The sequence below is a fragment of the Pongo abelii genome, chromosome 2 (assembly GCF_028885655.2).
Source record: "Pongo abelii isolate AG06213 chromosome 2, NHGRI_mPonAbe1-v2.0_pri, whole genome shotgun sequence".
In the NCBI taxonomy this organism is placed as follows: domain Eukaryota; kingdom Metazoa; phylum Chordata; class Mammalia; order Primates; family Hominidae; genus Pongo; species Pongo abelii.
The window spans coordinates 150,640,473-150,662,705 of record NC_085928.1 but is presented as its reverse complement, the minus strand read 5'-3'; the positions used below and the strand labels follow the sequence as shown (position 1 = coordinate 150,662,705).

The 22,233-nt window shown below is 41.7% G+C and overlaps 1 protein-coding gene and 1 pseudogene across 1 annotated transcript in view; one reads left to right on the top strand and one right to left on the bottom strand.

Annotated features, from left to right (window-relative positions):
• Positions 1–22,233, bottom strand: part of SPSB4 (splA/ryanodine receptor domain and SOCS box containing 4) — a 134,326-nt gene that overhangs the window by 13,398 nt on the left and 98,695 nt on the right. The gene's annotated exons all lie outside the window — the stretch shown is intronic.
• Positions 2,874–5,090, top strand: LOC100441402 (adenylyl cyclase-associated protein 1-like; annotated as a pseudogene).

Genomic DNA, 22,233 nt, shown 5'->3' with positions numbered 1-22,233 from the left:
AGAAGGTTTTCAATTTGCTTTGCCTAGATCAATCAGAGGAATCACTATTTATGGCAGCCACCGCCTTATGAAATGTGTTTCTTAAATAATAATACTTGAGAGTTAAAAATTACTCCTTGATCAGGGCTGCAGAATGGATGTCATGTTAGCAGGCATGAAAACAACATTAATCTCCTTGTACATGTTCATCAGAGCTCTTGGTGACCAAGTGCGTTGTCAATGAGCAGGAGTATTTTAAAAGGATTTTTTTTCTGAGCAGTAGGTCTCAACAATGGGCTTAAGATACTCATTCAGTAAACCATGCTGGAAACAGTTGTGCTATCATCCAGAAAGAGTAGACTTACCATAATTATTGAGGGCTCTAGGGTTTTTGAAATGGTAAATGAGCACTGGCTTCAACTTAAAGTCACCAGCTGCATTAGCTCCTAACAAGAGAGTCAGCCTGTCCTGTGAAGCTTTGAAACCAGGCATTGACTTCTCTATAGCTAGAAAGTCCTAAATGGCATCTTCTTTTAATAGAAGGCTGTTTTGTCTACATTGAAAATCTGTTGTTTAGTGTAGCCATCTTCATCAATTATCTTAGCTAAATCTTCTGAATAACTTTCTGTGGCTTCTTCAGCAGCACTTCCTGCTTCATCTTACAGTTTTATGTTTGGAGATGGCCTTTTTCCTTAAACCTCAGGAACCAATCTCTGCTAGCTTCCAACTTTTCTTCTGCACCTTCCTCATCTCTCTCTCAGGCTTCATAAAATTAGGTTAGAGCCTTACTTTGGATTAAACTTTGGCTTAAGGAAATGTGGCTGGTTTGATCTTCTTTCCAGACCACTCAGACTTCTCCATATTAGCAATAAGCCTGTTTTGCTGTCTTACCATTCATGCGTTCACTGACGTAACACTTTTAACTTTCTTCAAGAACTTTTCATTTGCACTTACCACTTGGCTATTTGGTGAAAAAGGCCTAGATTTTTGCTTGTCTTGGCTTTTAGCACGCCTTTTTCACTAAACTTAATTATTTCTAACTTTTAAAGTGAGAAATGTTGAACACTTAGAAGCCATTGTAGGGTTAATTGCCCTAATTGCAATATTGTTGTTTCTCAGGGAAGAGGGAGGCCTGAAGAAAGAGAGACAGAGAATGGCTGGTCAGTAGAACAGTCAGAACACATACATTTATTGATTAAGTTTGCCATCTTATATGGGTTTGGTTCATGGTGTCCCAAAACAATAGTAACATCAAAGATTACTGATCATAGATCCCCATAACAGGTATTAAATTCAGGCAGAGTTGGCTTCACTGATGAAATGTATAAAATATTTAAGAAAAAAGTAGTATTAAAATTATACACAAACTCTTCCAGAAAATTGAAAAGGAGGGAATCCTTGCCAACTCATTTTGAGGCCAATATTACCCTTTCATAAAACCAGATAAGAGACATTACAAGAGATATTAACTACAGACTAGTATCCCTCACAAACACAAATAAAAAACTTTAAAACAAAATGTTAGCAAATTAATAAAAATGTGTAAAAAGAGATAACAAATTATTACCAAGTAGGGTTTATCTCAGGAATGCAAGGTTGGTTTAACATGTCACAATTGATTAATGCAATTTTCCCCATTAATAAACTAACAACAGCCAGGTGTGGTGGCTCATGCCTGTATTCCGAAAATTTGGGGAGGTGGGAAGGTTGGTTGAAATCAGGAGTTCAAGACCAGCCTGTGCAACATAGTGAGACTCTAGGTCTACAAAAAAAATTTAAAAGTAGCTGGATGTGGTGGTATGCACTTGTAGTCCTGGCTACTGGGGTGGCTGAGGTGGGAGGATTGCTTGAGCCCAGGAATCTGAGGCTGCAGTGAGCTATAATCCTGTCACTGCACTCCAGCCTAGGCAACAGAATGAAAGCCTGTCTCGATAAATAAATGAATAAATAAATAAATAAATAATAAACAAACTAAAAACAAAACCAAACCATATAATCATCTCAGTACATGCAGAAAAAAATTTGATAAAATCCAATATCCACTCCAGATCAAAACTCACAACAAACTAGCATTTCTTCTAAAGGGAATGTTCTCAACTTGTTAAAAGCCATCTATGACAAACAGCTAACATTTTAGTTAACAGTGGAAGACTGAATACTTATGTCACTAAAAGCAGGTATGAAACAAGAATGTCCTCCCTCACTGCTTCTATTCAACATTGTACTGGAGGGTCTGGCCAATGCAATAAGGCAAGGCAAGGAAATAAAAGGCATCTTGATTGGTAATGAAGAAGTAGAGCTGTCCTTATTTGCAGACACCGTGATTGATTATGTATAAAAACTAGTGAAATCTACAAAAAGACAATGGAATTAATAGGTAAAAATTTTCTACTCTGGCAACGTTGGCAGGATACAAAATCAATATATAAAAATCAGTTGGTTTTCTATATGTCAGCAACCAAAAATCCAAAGTAGAAAATTGTTTAAAAATTTACAATGACATCAACAAATATTAGGCTGGTGCAAAAGTAATTGCAGTTTTTAAAATGTAATGGCAAAAACTGCCATTACTTTTACACCAATTTAATATTAAATTAATATTAAATATCTGGGGGTGAATCTATCAAAAGAAGTGCAAGGCTTGTCCACTAAAACTAGTAAACACTTTTGGGAGAAATTAAAAAAGACCTAAATAAATGGAAAGGTATTTTTTTTTCACAAAGTAGAAGACTCAATAATGTTAAGATGTCAACTGTCTCCACAACTGATCTATAGATGCAATACAATTTCTACTGAAATCCAAGTAAATTTTCTTTTTGGGAGATATTGGCAAGCTGATTATACAGTTTATATGGAAATACAAAAGACTTAGGAGAGCAGCTGATCGTAGTCCGGAGGTGAGGCAGAACTCTGAGGTGGTCCATTATGGCTGACATGCAAAATCTAACAGAAAGATTGGAGAGGGCAGTGGGCCACCTGGAGGCAGTATCTCATACCTCTGACATGCACCATGGGTATGGAGACAGTCCTTCAAAAGTAGGAGCAGCTCTATATGTGCAGGCATTTGACTCGCTGCTTGCTGGTCCTGTGGCAGAGTACTTGAAGATCAGTAAAGAGATTGGGGGAGACGTGCAGAAACATGTGGAGATGGTCCACACAGGTTTGAAGTTGGAGTGAGCACTGTTGGTTACAGCTTCTCAGTGTCAACAGCCAGCAGATAATAAGCTTTCCGATATTTTGGCACCCATCTCAGAGCAGATCAAAGAAGTGATAACCTTTCGGGAGAAGAACCGAGGTAGCAAGTTGTTTAATCACCTGTCAGCTGTCAGCGAAAGTATCCAGGCCCGGGGCTGGGTGGCTATGGCTCCCAAGCCTGGCCCTTATGTGAAAGAAATGAATGACGCTGCCATGTTTTATACAAACCAAGTCCTCAAAGAGTACAAAGATGTGGATAAGAAGCATGTAGACTGGGTTAAAGCTTATTTAAGTATATGGACAGAGCTGCAGGCTTACATTAAGGAGTTCCATACCACCAGACTGGCCTGGAGCAAAACGGGGCCTGTGGCAAAAGAACTGAGTGGACTGCCATCTGGACCCTCTGCTGGATCAGGTCCTCCTGCCCCTCCACCAGGCTCCCCTTCTCCCCCAGTCTCTACCAGTTCAGGCTCAGATGAGTCCGCTTCCCACTCAGCACTGTTTGTGCATATTAACCAGGGGGAAAGCATCACACATGCCCTGAAACATTATCTGATGACATGAAGACTCACAAGAACCCTGCCCTGAAGGCTCAGAGTGGTCCACTATGCAGTGGCCCCAAGCCATTCTCTGCACCTAAACCCCAAACCAGCCCACCCCCAAACCAGCCACAAAGAAGGAGCCAGCTGTACTTGAACTGGAGGGCAAGAATTGGAGAGTGGAAAATCAGGAAAATGTTTCCAACCTGGTGATTGAGGACACAGAGCTGAAACAGGTGGCTTACATATACAAGTGTGTCAACACGACATTGCAAATCGAGGGCAAAATTAACTCCATTACAGTAGATAACCGTAAGAAACTTGGTCTGGTATTCGATGACGTGGTGGGCATTGTGGAGATAATCAACAGTAGGGATGTCAAAGTTCAGGTAATGGGTAAAGTGCCAACCATATCCATCAACAAAACAGATGGCTGCCATACTTACCTGAGCAAGAATTCCCTGGATTGTGAAATAGTCAGTGCCAAATCTTCCGAGACAAACGTCCTCATTCCTACAGAAGGCGGTGACTTTAATGAATTCCCAGGTTCTGAGCAGTTCAAGATCCTATGGCATGGGCAGAAGTTGGTCACCACAGTGACAGAAATTGCTGGATAAGCGAAGTGCCACTGGGTTCTTTGCCCTCCCTTCACACCATGGGATAAATCTGTGTCAAGATGGTTCTTTTCTAGATTTCCTCTACCTTTCTGCTCTTAAAATTGCTTCTCTGCTCTGAGAAGCACGGCTACCTGCCTTCACTGAAATATACCTCAGGCTGAAATTTGGGGTAGGATAGCAGGTCAGTTGATCTTCTGCAGGAAGATGCAGCTTTTCTGTATCAGCTCAACCACACCGCCAGTCCATTCTTAAGGAACTGCCAACTAGGACTGATGATGCATTTTAGCTTTGAGCTTTTGGGGGTTATTCTACCAACAAACAGTCCATTGGAAAGAAAACAGTCCCAGGAATTAACAGATCAGAATGTTCACACTGGTTAATCTCTTTTTAACAATGAGCATGAAGGTAGCAGAAGCTGGTATGTTTCCAGATGGTTCTTCTAACCAAACTAATTTTTCACTGTTAACAAGCCAGGCAAGGGTTGCACTGGACCAAAGGCTGAGGCTTGGCCATCTAGCATTCCATGCGAAATTGTTTCCTATAAGCATTCCTTTTATTCTCTATTCTATCCTGGGTCTGCCTCAACCATGAGATAGCAGAGTCTCTGGTACTAGCTGCTGTAGCAGTGCCCTTCATCCAGGGCAGTTAATGGAGTCTTGGACCCTTTCTTTCTCTGGGATCCCTGCCCAGCACCTTCCTACAGAGATGACTTTAAAAGGAAAAAAAAAAACCAAAAACAAAACCCCCCAAAAAAACCCCAAAAAACAAAAAACAAAAAAACACACCATTTCAAGGAGTCTGGCATTCCTGAATCCTCCTTGCCTGCCAGGTGCCTGTCACCTGTCTTCACTGCCTCTTTTTCCCTGTCATGCTCATCAGTTTATGGCTTCTGTCCAAGCACCTGAACAGAGGACTAAAACCTCCAGGCTGGTTTTAGGTCTTGACTTATGTAAGAATCTTGCACAGCATGGCTAATGTAAATTTCAGTTTTTCCCCTCTAGGACAAACACTTACCAAAATATGCAACTTTTTATTGGTGGGAAGAGAGATTGTCCTGTGATTTCTACCCATTTCCTCAGGTCTGTGGAAATAAACCTTTATGTACTTAAAGTTATACAGAAAATAGAATAAAGTTAATACCAAACTTGAAAAAAACAAAACAAAACAAACAAAACAAAAGACTTAGAATAGCCAAAATGACTTTCATAAAGAACAAGGTTGGAGGATTAATACTATCTGATTTCAAGACCTATTATAAAGCTACAGTAGTCAAGATAGCATAATATTGGCATTAGGAAAGACAAATAGATCAATGGAACAGAATAAAGAGTCCATAAAATGACCATACACATAGGGACAACTCAGTTTTTACAAAGATGCAAAGGCAATTGGGTGGAGAAAGGACAGTCTTTTCAACAAATGGTGCCGGAACTTTTGGATATATGCGCTCAATAAAATGACTTTGATCAATTCCTCTAAGGTAAAATATACAGAAATTTCCTCGAAGTGGATCAAATACCTAAATATAAAACCTAAAGCTGTAAAATTTCTGGAAGAAAATACAGACGTAAGTCTTTGGAATCATGAGTAAGGCAAAGATTTCTTTAATAAGACACTAAAAGCATAGTCTATAAAAGAACATATTATTGATCTGGATCTTATTAAAGTAAAAAACTTCTGTTCTTGAAAGACACTGTTAAGAGAATGAAAAGACAAGTCACACACTGGGAGAAAATAAAGCATATATCTTATAAAGAATATGCATCCAGAATATGTAAAGAACTCTCAAAACTTAATTAAAAACAAACAAACCAATTAAAAATGGGAAAAGGATTTGAGCAGATATTTCGGCAAAAAAGATGTATGAGTACTAAATAAACATATGAAAAGATGCTCAACCTCATTAGTTATTAAGGATCTGCAAATTAAAAACTCAATGAAATACCACTTCATATTTAAAACTACAAAGTCTGATCACATCAAATGTTGGCAAAGATGTGAAGGAAGTAAAACCCTCATACCCTGTTGGTGGGAATGTAAAATGACACAACTTTGGAAAGCAGTTTGGCAGTTTCCTAAAAAGTTAAACATACACCTCTCATTTGATCCAGTCATTCCACGCCTAGGTATTTACCCAAGAGAAAAGAAAGTCTATGTCGGAACATGAATGCTCACAGTTGCCTTATTTGTAATGGCCCCAAACCAGAAGCAACCCAAATGCCCATCAATGGAGAGCAGATAAACAAATTGTAGTATATCTATCCAATGAAATACTACTCAGCAATAAAAAGGAATTTACTGTTGCTACACATTAAAAACGTGTAATTATGCTGTTATTTAACTGAAAGAATTCAGGTAAAAAAGAGTACAGAAGAACCAATATGTTCTTCAGCAATCAAAAATGAAAATAACAAGATATTAAACTCAAAGCTTGGACGCCAGTTAGTGAAGAACAATTGAAAGCAGAAAATAATTAGGGACTTGGGTATCAAATCAGGGAATTTTATTTTCATTTCCCAAGCTTGATGAGAAACGGCAAGTTGATTAAATCAGTCAGAATCTCCTTGATTATAAACTCGTGATCGTATGTAAATGCTCAACCTTTCAAATCAATTCACCCGCAGAGAATTCTTTTATTATAATTATTACGAGCAATTTCAAATAAGATTAGAACAAAGAGTATAATAAACTCTCATGTTCTCATCACCCAGCTTCAATTTTCAATTCATTGACAATTCTGTTTTTTTTTTTTTTTTTTTCTGACAGAGTCTTGCTCTGTCACTCAGGCTGGAGTGCAGTGGCATTTCTGCTCACTGCAACCTCCGCCTCCTGGGTTCAAGAGATTCTCCTGCCTCAGCCCCCCGAATAGCTGGGATTACAGGCACCCGCCACCGCGCCTGGCTAATTTTCGTGTATTTAGTAGAGACAGGGTTTCACCATGTTGGTCAGGCTAGGCTGGTCTCGAATTCCTGACCTCAGGTGATCCGCCTGCCTTGGACTCCCAAAGTGCTGGGATTACAGGTGTGAGCCACCGCACCTGCCCTTGACAATTCTGTTTCATCTTTATATCCCCATCCATTCTCCTTGCCCCTAGTCCCAAATATCATGCCATTTCATCTGAAGATATGTTTGTATTTCTACAAGAAATGGATTTTTTTGGTCTCTGTTTTATATTTTTAATAATTCAAATCCAGTCCTAGCAACTTCATCTGAAAATTTTGGAGGAATTGGTGAGGAATATGGGACTGCCTACACATTGAGAAAAGTGAATTGATTTACCTGCCAGGAGATTTTTTTTTTTTTTTTTTTTTTTAAGAAAAGGAAAAAGAAAAGGCTTATCTTCTCTGTTTACAAAATAAAAAAAAAAGACTGATTTTTCTCCAGCTAGTGGGCAGTGATATCCTGTTTAGCTCTGTGTGGAAATCCCAGAGGCTGTTGTGTAACATAATCATTATCCAGGAAAAGAATGTGCATTTTAGATGAAAATTTGCAATTCTAGAACGTATGGCCTGTGTGCAGTTGGGCTCCTGAGAGCACCCACACTTGCTTTATAGGAGGTCACTTGATACAGGGAGTCACTGAACAGATGTTTAACTCCTGTGAGTGCTTCTAGGGCGTTAGCTCTGGGAGTTGTTTTCACTAGACAATAGGATTCTTTGTTCTTCCAGACCTTCAAATCTCTCAGCCCCCTTTCTTTTTTCTGCCGTGGAACCATCTCCCTGCTCAGATGCAGTTACTGCCAAGGGAAACACTGCATTGAGTCCAAAGAATTTCTAGTGAGAAGGTAGTAACTTTTTAAACACAGAAGTTTGGGGATGTTACTCCTCCCTCCTCCTTAAAAAAAAAAGAAACTTCGGTGGGCTGGGTGTGGTGGCTCACGCCTGTAATCCCAGCACTTTGGGAGGCCGAGGCAGGCGGATCACAATGTCAAGAGATCAAGACCATCCTGGCTAACATGGTGAAACCCCGTATCTACTAAAAATACAAAAAATTAGCCAGGCGTGGTGGCGGGTGCCTGTAGTCCCAGCTACTCAGGAGGCTGAGGCAGGAGAATGGAGTGAACCCGGGAGGCGGAGCTTGCAGTGAGCCAAGATAGCGCCACTGCACTCCAGCCTGGGCGACAGAGCGAGACTCCGTCACAGAAAAACAAAAACAAACAAACAAACAAAAAACTTAGGTGTACTATACGTAAACAAAGTACACGAATCCTAAGTACATAGTTTGATGCATTTTTACATATGTATGTATTCATATAATCATCACCCAGATAGAAATGTGAAACTTTTCTGGGACCCCAGCAAGCTCCCTCATGCTCATTCCCAAAATCAATAACATGCCTCTCTCCCTCCAAAGTAACACTATTTTGACTTCCACAATCATAGATAACGTTTGCCTGTTCTTGAATTCACCTAAGCAGAATCATATAATCTTTTATGCGTAGCTTCTTTTATTCAACATTCCATGAGTTTCATCTATGTGGTGTGTAGCAGTAGTGTGTTTCTTTTGCTGAAAATTGTTGTATAGTATTCCACTGTATGAATATGCCACTATTTATTTTTGTTTTCTACCAATGATGCCATTTGGATTGTTTCCAATTTGGGAGTGTTAAGAATACTCTCTTTTATCAGTTATGTATATTGCAACTATCTTTTCTTAGACTGTACCTTGTCTTTCACTCTCAATGTGATTCTTAATGAAAAGGAGTTATTAATTTCAATGAAGTTCACTGTGTTAGTCTTTTTCTTAATTGTTATTGGATTCTGTGTTCTGTTTAAGAAAGCCTTGACCACCCCAAAAACATAAAGGTTTTTTTTTTCCTATGTATTATTCTAGGAGTTTTTTTGTTGTTGCTGTTTTGCCTTTCATGTTTAGGTTTATAATCACTTTCCATTTAGTTTTTGTCTATGGTGTAAGGTAGGGGTGAGGATTCATGTTTCTTTCTATATGGATATCCTATTGATCCAGTACCATTTGTTGAAAACACCATCTTTCCCCCAATGAATTGCAGCAACATGATTGACCATGTAAGTGTGGGTCTGTTTCTGGACTCGGTTCTATTCACTGGTCTATTTGTTTTTATGCTTACCCCAATATCAAACTATCTTAATTACTCTCTTAGTCCATTTTGTGCAGCTGTAACATAATATCTGAGACTGGGTAATTTGTAAAGAATAGAGATTTATTTCTTCCAGTTCTGGACACCGGGAAGTCCAAGGTCAAGGGGCCTGTATCTGGCGAAGGCCTTCTTGCTGCATCGTCCTATGGCAGAAGGCAGAAGGGCAAGACAGTACACGCCAGAAAAAGAGAGGGAAGAGGGTCAAACTCATCCTTTTATCAGGAAACCACTCCTATGATAACTAACTCATTCTCGAGGTAACAACATTAATCTATCCATGAGGGCTGCCCTCGTGACCTAACCACCTCTTAAGAGCCCCATCTCTCAACATTGTTGCATTGGGAATTAAGTTTCTAATGCATGAACTTTGGGGGACACATTCAAACCATAACAATTATCATATCTTCATAGTTTTCTCAGTATCTGGTAATGTAAGTTTCCTATTTTGTTTTTCTTTTCTTCATTATTATTTTTTAACTTTTATTTCAGGTTTGGGGGTACATGTGAAGGTTACATAGGTAAACACATGTCATATGGGTTTGCTGTACATATTATTTCATTACCCAGGCATTAAGCCCAGTATACAATTGTTAACTTTTCTGCTCCTCTTCCTCCTCCCGCCCTCCCCAATCAAGTAGACCCCAGTGTCTGTTGTTTCCTTCTTTGTGTTCATAAGTTCTCATCATTTAGCTTCCACTTTTAAGTGAGAACATGTGGTATTTGGTTTTCTGTTCCTGTGTTAGTTTGCTAAGGATAATAGCCTCCAGCTTCATCCATGTTCCCACAAAAGCCATGATCTCATTTGTTTTTATGGCTGCATAGTATTCTATAGTGCGAATGTACCACGTTTTCTTTATCCAGTCTACCACTGATGGGCATTTAAGTTGATTCCTTGTCTTTACTATTGTGAATAGTGCTGTAATGAACATTTGCATGCGTGTGTCTTTATGGTAGAATGATTTCTATTCCTCTGGATATATACCCAGTAATGGGATTGCTGGGCCAAATGGTAGTTTTGCTTTTGGCTCTTTGAGGCATCCCCACATTGCTTCCCCAATGGTTGAACTAATTTACACTCCTACCAACAGTGTGTAAGTGTTCCCTTTTCTCTGCAACCTTGCCAGCATCTGTTATTTTTAAATTTTTTTAAACAGCCATTTTGATTGGTGTGAGATGGTATCTTATTGTGGTTTTGATTTGCATTTCTCTAATGATCAGTGATATTGAGCTTTTCTTCATATGATTGTTGGCCACATGTATGTCTTCTTTTGAAATGTGTCTGTTCACGTCCTTTGCCCACTTTTTAATGGGGTTGTTTGGATTTTTTCTTATAAATTTGTTTAAGTCCCTTGTAGATGCTGGATATTAGACTTTGTCAGATGCATAGTTTGCAAATATTTTCTCCCATTCTGTAGGGTTTTTTTTAAACTTTTTTTAAGCTTTTATTTCAGGTTTGGGGGTACATGTGAAGGTTACATATGTAAACACATGTCACAGGGGTTTTGCAATTATTTTCTCTTATTCTGTAGATTTTTAACTTTTAAAACTTTTATTGGCCAGGCACGGTGGCTCACGCCTGTAATCCCAACACTTTGGGAGGCCGAGGCGGGTGGATCACGAGGTCAGGAGATCGAGACCATCCTGGCTAACACAGTGAAACCCCGCCTCTACTAAAAATACAAAAAAAATTAGCCAGGTGTGGTGGCGGGTGCCTGTAGTCCCAGCTACTCAGGAGGCTGAGGCAGGAGAATGGCATGAACCTGGGCCCGGGAGGCAGAAGTTGCAGTGAGCCGAGATTGCGCCACTGCACTCCAGCCTGGGCAACAGAGCGAGATTCTGTCTCACAAAAAAAAAAAAAAAAAAATTTATTTCAGGTTTGGGGGTACATGTGAAGGTTACACAGGTAAACACATGTCACAGGGGTTTGTTGTACATATTACTGCATTACCTAGGTATTAAGTCCAGTACCCAATCTGGGCTTACTCTGTTGATAGTTTCTTTTGCTGTGCAGAAGCTCTTGAGTTTAATTAAATCTCATTTGTCAATTTTTGCTTTTGTTGTAATTGCTTTCAATGTCTTTGTCATGAAATCTTTGCCCATTCTTATGTTCTGACTGGTATTGCCTAGGTTGTCTTCCAAGGTTTTTATAGGTTTGAGTTTTACATTTAAGTGTTTAATCCATCTCCAGTTTATTTTTGTATATGCTGTAAAAAAGGGGTCCAGTTTCAATCTTCTTCATATGGCTAGCCAGTTGTCCCAGCACCATGTATTGAACAGGGGGTCTTTTCCCCATTGCTCATTTTTGTCACCTTAGTCGAAGATCAGATAGGCATAGATGGGTGGCCTTTTTTCTGGGCTCTCTATTCTGTTCCATTGGTCTATGTGTCTGTTTTTGTACCAGTACCATGCTGTTTTGGTTACTGTAGCCTTCTAGTACAGTTTGAAGTCACGTAATGTGATGCCTCCAGCTTTATTCTTTTTGCTTAGGATTGCCTTCACTATTTTGGCTCTTCTTAGGTTCTATATGAATTTTAAAATAGTTTTTTCTAGTTTTGTGAAGAATGTTATTGGTAGTTTGATAGGAATAGCAATGAATCTGTAAATTGCTTTGGGCAATATAGCCGCTTTAATGATACTGATTTTTCCTATCCATGAACATGGGATGTTTGTGTCTTCTCTGATTTTTTTGAGCAGTGTTTTGTAATTCTCATTGTAGAGAGGTTAGCTGTATTCCTAGGTATTTTATTCTTTTTGTGACAATTGTGAATGGGATTGCCATTCTGATTTGGCTCTTGGTTTGGCTGTTGTTGGTGTATAGGAATGCTAGTAATTTTTGTACATTGATTTTTGTATCCTGCAACTTTGCTGAAGTTGTTTGTCAGTAGGAAAAGCTTTTGAGCTGAGACTATGGGGTTTTCTAGATATAGAAACATGTCTTCTGCAAACAGAGATAGTTCGACTTCCTCTCTTCCTATTTGGATGCCCTTTCTTTCTTTCTCTTGACTTTGCTCTGGCTTGCACTTCTGATACTATGTTGAATAGTCTGAAATTAGGATTGCAACTCTTCTTTTTTCTGTTTTCCATTTGCTTGGTAGGTTTTCCTCCATCCCTTTATTTTGAGCCCATGAGTGACATTAAATGTGGGATGGGTCTCTTAAAGACAGCATACCATTGGATCTTGCTTTTTTTAATTCAGCTTGGTGGCCCACCCCTTCCTCTGGGAGCACCGTCTCAGGAGAATTAAAATCTCTGTCTTTTACATGGGGCATTTAGCCTGTTTACATTCAAGGTTGCCATTGATATGTGTGGATTTGATCCTGTCATTGTGTTTTTAGCTGGTTATTATGTTGGCTTGTTTGTGTGGTTGCTTTACAGTGATACTGGTCTCTGAGTTTAAGTGTGTTTTTGTATTAGCTGGTAGTGGTCTATCCCTTCTATATTTAGTGCTCCTTTCAAGATCTCTTGCAAGGCAGATCTGGCAGTAATGAATTCCCTCAACGTTTGCTTATCTGAAAAAGATCTTATTTCTTCTTCACTTAGGAAACTTAGTTTGGCTGGATATAAAATTCTTGGTTGAAGATGTTTTTCTTTAAGAATATTGAATATCAGCCCCCAACCTCTTCTGGCTTGCAGGGTTTCAGCTGAGAGGTCCACTGTTAGCCTGATGGGGTTCCCTTTGTAGGTGACCTACCTTTTCTCCCTAGCTGCCTTTAACATTTTTCCCTTATTTCGACCTTGGAAAATCTGATGATTGTGTATCTTGGGGATGAACTTCTTGTGTAGAATTTTGCAGGAGTTCTCTGTATTTTCTGAATTTGACTGATGGCCTCTCTAGCAAGGTTAGGGACGTTTTCATGTATGATATCCTGAAATATGCTTTCCAAGTTGTTTGCTTTCCCCTTATCTCTTTCAGGGATGCTAATGATTCATAGATTTGGCCTTTTTACAGAATCCCATACTCCTCGGAGGTTTTGTTCATTCCTTCATATTCTTTTTTCTTTATTTTTGTCTGACTGTCTTATTTCAGAGAAACAGTCTTGTATTGTGTTAGTCAGCTCTGTTGGACCTGTTAGTTTCTTTTATATACCAACTATTTTGTCCTTCAGCTCCTGTATTGCTTTATCATGATTTTTATTTTCCTTGGATTGGGTTTTGCCATCCTCCTGAATCTCGATAATCTTTGTTCCTATTTATATTCTGAATTCTATTTCTGTCATTCCAGCCAGTTTGGCCTGGTTAAGAACTCTTGTTGGAGAACTGGTATGGTTGTTTGAAGGACATATGACACTCTGGCCATTTGAGTTACCAGAGTTCTTGTATTGGTTCTTTCTCATCTCTGCATGTGGGTATTCCTTTGACTGCAGTGTAGATTGATTATAGTCAATAGACTTTTATTCTGAATGTTTTCACTGGGCCGAGGCTTTGTGCAGGGTCTTTATTTGATGCTGACTTCTTGTCCCTCATTTCAGAGAGTGGTATGTTAGTGAGGTATTTTTGGTGTTGAAGTTTTGGGGTGTGATTCAGCAGGTGGCACTTAGGCTTATTGGTCAGTTGGGAGACTCTTGCTTGGTTGTGTGGCTCCCCTGTGTTTCCTCACAATTGCAGCCAAGTCCCCTCTCAATGCTCTGAAAGTTTGGGTTCCTCTCCCCCTTCAGTCCTGACTGTAGGTCATGACTTGGCACTCTTGGGCTGCTCACTGTAGCTCTGGGGCTCTCTCGGTGTTTATGTTTCTTCCCCAACTTGAAGGCAGCAGAGGAAGAGATCTTAGTAGTGGTTGTGGCCGAGGGTCATTTGCTTGTCTCCCGGGAACTCCACCCCAGAGAGCTTTGGGTGAGCAACTGCTCAGTGCAATCAGCCCAGGATGGAGGGTATGTGCTGGGCCCAAGCAAGGGATTCCCTGTCTGGTGACGAGCAGCGGGAGGTGTGTGGAACCCATGGGAGATAGACTGTCCTTCTCTCCTTAGGTTGACCGCAGCTTGTTGGAAGTATGGATAAAGCACTTAGGGTCTTTACACCTTCGTTAGTCAGAGGGTGGCAAGGGCAGTTCCACTGCAGAGGCAGTGGCAGAGAGGCTTTCAGTTGCCCCTGGAGGCTCTGTTCAGGGAATTGCTGAGTTGCTAGTGGCTCAATAGCTCTGGCGTAGGGTGGCTGGAGGCCCAGGCCTGGAGGACCTGCCTGGTGAGGAGATATGGGAATGGGCACCCATGTAACAGTCTGGCTGCTTTTCTGTAGGGTCACTCCAGTCACCTTACATTTTCTAGTATCTGGAGGTATCACCAGTGAAGCCTGCAAAACAGCAAAGATGGCAGCCTGTTCCACCCTCTGGGAACTTCATTCCAAAAACGTACAGGCCTGTTGCCAGCTCAAAGGCACCTGTAGGAGGTGGCTGGAGACCCTGCTTGGGAGGTCCTGCCCAGTGAGGATGAATGGGATTGAAGACCCAATAAAAAAGCAGTCTGGCCACATTTTGGTAGAGCAGCTGTACTGTGCTGGGGGATCCCTTCTGCCCCCAGTTGCTCACTCTCCAAAGCCTGAAGGCTGGATTGGCTAAGTGGCCTGAACAGGAAAGATGGTGGCCCACCCATTCCTCTGGGAGCACTGTCTGAGGAGAATTCAAATCTCTGTCAGATGGTGAACATGGGCAGGGGTGGCTGGACGCTCAGTTGGGAGGCCCCACCCAGTGAGGAGGAACAGGATCAGGCATCTGCTTAAAGCAGCAGTCTGGCCATGTTTTGGTAGAGCAACTGTGCTGTGGGGGATCCCTTCTGCCCCTGTTGGCTCAGACTCTCCAAAGCCTGAAGGCTGGAATGGCTAAGGTGCCCAAACAGCAAAGATGGTGTTCAACCCCTCCCCCTAAGAGCTCCTTCTTATGGAGGTGCAATGCCACTACTGGTGGCTGGCTGGAATTCCAGGTTAGTGGGTTTTATCTTGTGAACTGCCGTAGAAGTGGAGCCTGCAGGTTGTCACTGCTCAGCCCCCTGGATTCAGCCTCTTTCCTAGGGGTATGTATGGGAGTCTAATTTCCCATTTTGTTGGACCTGCAGCTACTTTACTGGAAAGCCCAAGTATCTAAGGCTCCAGGCTCTCCATACATGCCTGAACAGCTGCTCTGCCAAGAGTCCACATAGCTCTGTCTGTCAGACTGAAGGCCCCAGTGGAGTGGGTTCACAAGGAGATCTCCTGACCTGAGGGTTGCAAAGATCCATGGAAGAAGTGTGGTTTCCTGGGGTTTCACATTCACTCACCACTTCCCTGGGCAGGGGAGGGTCTCCCTGGCTCTGTGTTGCTCCCGGGTGGGCCACCGTCCTGTCTTGCTTTTGTTCATTCTCCATGGGTCAAGTTGTTTCCTTGATTAATCCCAATGCAAGTATCAGGTTGTTTCAATTGAAGGTGTTGTATTTACTCACGCCTTCTGTTCCTCTCCATGAGAGCCACACATACTAGCTGTTTCTAGTTGGCCACCTTGGCCTGACATTGTTTTCCTTTTCTAATATTGTTACAGCTATTTTAGGTCCTTTGCATTTCCAAATGAATTTAGAATCAACTTGTCAATTCCACAAAAAAAGCTCAGAAAATTTGTATTGTTATTGCATTGACTTTACAGATTACTTTGGGTAGAACTGACATTTTTAACAATATTGAATTATCCAATTAACATGGTAGAGCCCTCTATTTCTTTAGTTCTTCCATGTCTTTTGCCAATGTTTTGTAATTTTCAGTGTAGAGGTCTTGCACATTTTTCATTAGATTTTTCTATTTTTGTTACTATAAATGACATTGTTTTACATTTCATTTTCTAATTGTTTGTTGTTAATATGTAGAAATACAACTTCTAAAATATTAACCTTGTATTCATATTTTCTAAATTCCCTTATGAATTCTCATAGTTTCCTATATTTTTTCCTATGTATACAATGATGTCATTTGCAAATGATGGTGGTTTTGTTTCTTTCCTTCCAATTTTTACACCTTCTAATTTCTTATTTTTGGCTTATTAAACTGCCTAGGGTTTCCAATACAATATCGTGTAGAAGTGATAATAAAGGGCAACTGTTCTTACTACTCATCTTAAAAGGAAGCATTCAATAATTTTTCATTAAATATGATATTAGCTGTAGGCGTCTCATGGATATCCTTTACTAGTTTAAGTAAGTGTATCTCTTCCTAGTTTTATGAAAGTTTTTTCCAGAATCATAAACAAGATATTGAATTTTAGCAAATAATTTTCCTACCTCTATTGAGATGATAATTTTTTAAATTTTTTAAATTTGGACAATATTATTATATCACTTTTTGACTATTAAGCCAAACTTGTACTCATAAAATCAATTCACTTTGGTCATGATGAACCTATTTATATATATATATTCCTAAGTTTGATTTGCTAACATTTTCAGATCTTTGCATCTCTGTTTTGAACTAGTGTCTCTGGTAATGTTGTGTGCATGCTGGGTGCCCAGGAATAGTTAGAGGTATAAACTCTCATACATGGGTCAGACTCTGTGTAGGTCATTGCTGTGAAAGCTTCATTGAGGCTTGGTTTCCCTCACTCCCATCTACTCTAAGCCAGCTTATCTTCATCACTCATCAAGGGGCATGTCAGAAAAGGGACCATTGTAATGTTAGGCCAAGTGAAATGTCCTGAAACTTGGCAGAGTACCCAAACAAGGTCAGAATTAATATGGGATAATCCCAATTTCAGCAACATAGTAGTATCCTGGAGCCAGCTCATACTGGCTTGCAAAAACTGATGGTTAAAACTTTGGAAATCTTTCAAACTGGCTGTTTATTACAGTCATTATTAAAAATTAAATTATATAAATGTACAATTAAATAAATTACATTAAAAACAAATAAATACTTAAAACTCATCACTTTTTAATTATTTTACTACATTTCATTATTATCTTTGCTGTTCAGATCATTTACATCTACCGTATCTGTATGATTGGAAACACTCTATGATGGTTGGCTACTGATCATCTTTTCCCAATCTGCATTCAGTGGCATCATGTTGGAGCTTAAAATTGGCTGTGGTGGGAGTATTTACATTATGGAAAACAGCAAACACTACAAATCAGGGCTTTTTACTTATCCCCAGAGAGATGGTTGTTAAACATTTACAAGCACAGCACTGTGGCAACGCAGCCATCTGCTCTCTCTACTCCTCTTCTTGGCTTAGCATGCATGTTAGATACGTTACATTTACCAGGTTACCTGTCCATGTACCTTTCCTACTAGAGTATAAGCTCTCCAAGGGTGCAGATTTTATATTTGTTTTCTTCATTGTAGTGTCCTCTGCATCAACAGCAGTGCCTCACACATAGCAGGCCCCGAATAAATGTATTGAGAACAAGTGAATGAATGGATTGCGAGTGTCCTCACTTTTCTTGCCGGAGTCCTGCATGCACCAAGTCACTAATCTCTGTGGACTTGGCCTGTTTGCACCAGCTCTCTTTCCCAGCCCCTACTCCCATGGACTTCATTCAGGCCCTCTTTCTCTCCCTAGAACCAACAGCCTTTCCCTCAATTTCCCCACCTGTACTCTTGGTTTTTTTTTTTTTTTTTTGAGATGGAGTCTTGCTCCATCACCCTGGCTGGAGTGCAATGGCACAGTCTTGGCTCACTGCAACCTCTGACTCCCAGGTTCAAGCAATTCTCCTGACTCAGCCTCCCAAGTAGCTGGGGCTACAGGTGTGGGCCACCACACCCAGCTAATTTTTGTATTTTTAGTAGAGACAGGGTTTCTCCATGTTCGCCAGGCTTGTCTTGAACTCCTGACTTCAAGTGATCTGCCTGTGTCGGCCTTGCAAAGTGCCGGGATTACAGGCATGAGCCACCATGCCTGCTACCCACCTCTACTCCTGCTGACTTGCTAAGCCACCATCCAAAGATCCTGCAGGAAGGCTGTACAAAAACACAAACTGGACCTCATCATTCCCACTTCAAATCCTCTGTCACTCTTGCAACAGCATTTACAAAATCTAGTTCTAGGCTCTGGACCTACCTCTTTGTGTCACACATTTGGGTTGCACTTTGGGAAGAATGTAATTTTGATGATAACCTAAGGCTCTCTGGAGATGCTTCAGGTGTTTAGCATCTGATGTTCAGATGGGAGAGGTAGGGGAGTGGGATTCAAAAGTCCCCCACCCACATTTGAAACAAATTACCTTTTATCTATTTATGCACTTAAGTTTTGCATTTTTGCAATTTTGTTTATCCTATAGATAAAGTCTGTTGCCTATATTCTTCTCCTGACACTCGTCCACTCTCCCTCCTCCTCTGCCCTGCTCTGTGTGTAGAAAGCCGACCTCTGTGGATGACACCAGTCAGGTTCCCTTGTCTGCTGTGCTCCTGAGTTTCAGCCAGTGGGAGGCACAGACAGGAGATGAGAGGAAGAGCAAGGGAAAGTGAGAATATTTATGCCCTGCTTCCTCCTTGCCAGGCTTTGGTTGGCAGTTATTGCGGCTGTGTTCCTCCATCTAACCTCGTATCTCCTGTTGGGTGGCTCTCTCTTACAGCTATGTTTTTTTCTTTTCCCAGTTACTGCTCCCTTTTCTTGGCCCTTTGAGCCTAGGGATGCTAATGGTTTTCGCTCCCAGTGTTGCCAGCCCAGGGTTCCTCACCCTCAGCTGCTGGTTTCCCTGAACTCTGCCCATGCCTCTGTAAATAGTCCTTTTCTTATTGAACTCTCTTCAGTCTACTATTTCAGCGTGCTAGCTGTTTCCTCCTAGAACGTTGACCCATACAGTTATGGACCGACTATTTGTGTCCCTCCAAAATTCATATGTTGAGATTGTAACCCTCAACATAATGGTACTAGGAGGTGGAACCTAATTAGGTTGTGAGAGTGGAGCCTTATGAATAGGATTAGTGCCCTTATAAAAGAGGCCCTAGGGAGCTCTCTCGCTCTCTGCCATGTGAAGACACAATGAGAAGTCAGCAGTCAGCAACCCGGAAGAGGGCCCTCGCCAGAAACCATGCTGGCACCCTGATCTTGGACTTCCAGCCTCTAAAACTGTGAGGAATATTTACATTCCTGTTGTTTACAAGCTATGCAGTCTATGGTACTTTGTCATAGCAACACGAACTTACTAAGACAAATCCCAAACCTTTATTCCTGAGTGTGACTTGCAAGGCCCCACCCTTCATCAGTGTGTGCCCCCACCAGCCACCCCATGTAGCTTCTCCTCTGTTGTCTGGGAGACATTCCAGACATGGAATGTTGTCTCCTCAACATTCCCCACCACACTGTAGGCTCTCTACACTCCAGCACTTGCTTCTGTTGTGCCTTCTCTCCACTGGCCTGCTGCCCATCCTGTCAGCAGGCAGTTGACACCTGTTTGCCTGTTGGTCTCCCTGAGGTGTAGGGGCGCTCTCGGGCAGCAGGAGTGTTCTTGAGCTTGCTCAGAGCTTGGTACAGAGCCATTTGTTGAATCAGGCAAGTAACAGGCAACTCTTTTTTTTTTAAATGCCATCACTGTGCAGCAAATCATCAAATCATCAACATATTATCTCCCTTGGATGGAAATCCCCAGGCATAGGAACAGTGTTACTGAGGCCCCTGGGGCTGGTTGGAAGAAGGGAAATGACCTACCCTGATCCTTCTCCATGGACTAACTGGGCTGCGCTCACCCAGTACCAGGCCTCCTCCCAGTGAAAGAACCCTGCTTATTGAAGAGGCAGAGCAGCTGGGGACACTAACACTGCCGCAAGCCAGGCTTGGCTTGTTCATGGCTCATTTTACTCTAAAACCTAGAAGTGTGTGTGTGAAGGGCATAATTTTATAATTATAACTATATAATTTATAAATACAAATATAAATATTAATTATAATTATAACGATAAGCATATAATTTATAATTATAATTTATTATTTATTATTGGCCAAATGTGTTACCTGGCCTTAAGAAAGCAAGGTTTGGAAATGCTAGGAACCAAACCACTCACTATCTCAAATTCTCATAAGCTCAAATTTTTCTATTCAAAATAGTACATTGAAGACCAAGCCATTCTCAGTCTGCTCTTCACTTCTGATTCTAAGGTTATTCTGATTGCTCAGGACAATGCTGTCTGGGAAGACTGCCCCACAGCATGGGCCTCACAGGTCAGGGAGTGAGTGGGGCTGCAGCCAATTTGTCAAGAATTGTGCAGCATCAGGGCAGGTGTGGCTGGTCCTTTCTCCCCCATGCTCAGGAGCAACCAGCTCGGCATCTCTGGAAAGAGGGAAGAAGGGCTGGGAGGGACTCCCTGCCTTTGGACCTGGCCACACTGGGGACTCCCGCCACTCAGTATCCTGTCGGCTGTGGAATGCAGGGAGCCTGGGCCAGCGTTTTCTGGTCTAGGATGTGCATTCTCACAAACGTCAACCACCTCTTCAAGGAGATGACTTAATTAAGCGCCTTATCCAGTGGTTCTCAGCTCTAGTTGAGCATTAGAACCATCTAGGGAGCTTTAAAAACTGCCATGGGCTGACCCTACCCCCAGAGGTCCTGATTTAATTGGACTGAAGAAGGGCCTGTACACTGGGACTTTTTACAAAGTTCTCAAGGGATTCTAATGTGCACCCAGGCTGTCTAATCATGTCACCCAGCTCATTACAAATAGGCCCTGAGAATTCTTGTCCTTGTCCTCTAGGAGTTCACCATCTAGCCAGGAACACCTGGGTTTCTCTGGTGTCTGAGTAAAGATCCTGGGTGCCTGTGAGCTCCTTGAATATTGGTGGCTGAGGCTGGAGAGGCTTCAAAGTCAAGTGCAGAGCTAGCAGACTCTCCCCTCCTGAGCCCTCCCTCTGTCGGGTGTGTGTGTGTGTGTGCACGCGTGTGTGTATGTGTGTGCACGCCTACGTGTGGGTACTTATTACCCACTTATGTGTCTTATACCAATAGTCCAGAGAAGCAAACTCAGAAGCCTTAGCCCAGACGCAGGGAGTGAACACCCTTGAGGGTGGCGGCATTGAGAGGTCCCAATGCCGTGTTGTGGGAGGGCTGGACGTAGGGCTGGACCACAGAGCAGAGGCCTCTTCTCAAGGGGCTGCCACTACTCAGCTTTGGCCAACCTCACCATGAAGGAATGTGGGCCTGGCTTTAACACCTCTCCCCATTTTTCAAGAGAAGTCTGAAATCTGGATTTTTCTATTAAATTACTTGATTTTTCTTTGTTAGGCTCAATTTTATTAAAACACACACACACACACACACACACACACACAAAGTATGATAACAAAACAAATCTGTAGGCTGGAATGAGATCCAAGTACCCAGAACTATAGGCAAGAGTGGATCAATTTTCTTGTGTTTTGGACTAAAACTGGGCATTTCCACTCCTTGTTAGGGACCTGAAGAGTAATGCTGTGTGGTTCCCTGTTCCTCTGACTTGGCAAATATGCGCCGCCTGTTCAGAGGCTGTGGCTGGGACCAAGGCCCTGGGGACAGAGACAGCTGCCCTGGCACAAATCAACTGCCATATAATGGGGTTACTTGCTACCTGCTCCCACTTCTTCTGTAACACTGTAAGGAGATGAAATGTTTGTTTCCTAGTGAGAGAGAACCCACGCAGGAGCCAGCTGCTAGTGCAGAGGAGGAAAGCAAGGGAAAAAGGGTGGCTTTACTCAGAAGATGGGAATGTCAAATGGGGTAGAGTGAACCAGGGTGCTTGTGAGGATCATCAGATCTGTGGGGGACGGTGCCACCATATGCTCTATTCGTAGACAATTACAAAGTGACTAGCGGGACTGCTTTGGCGAGTACCCCTGCTGGAAATGGGTCGTGGAGAGGCCAAACTTTAG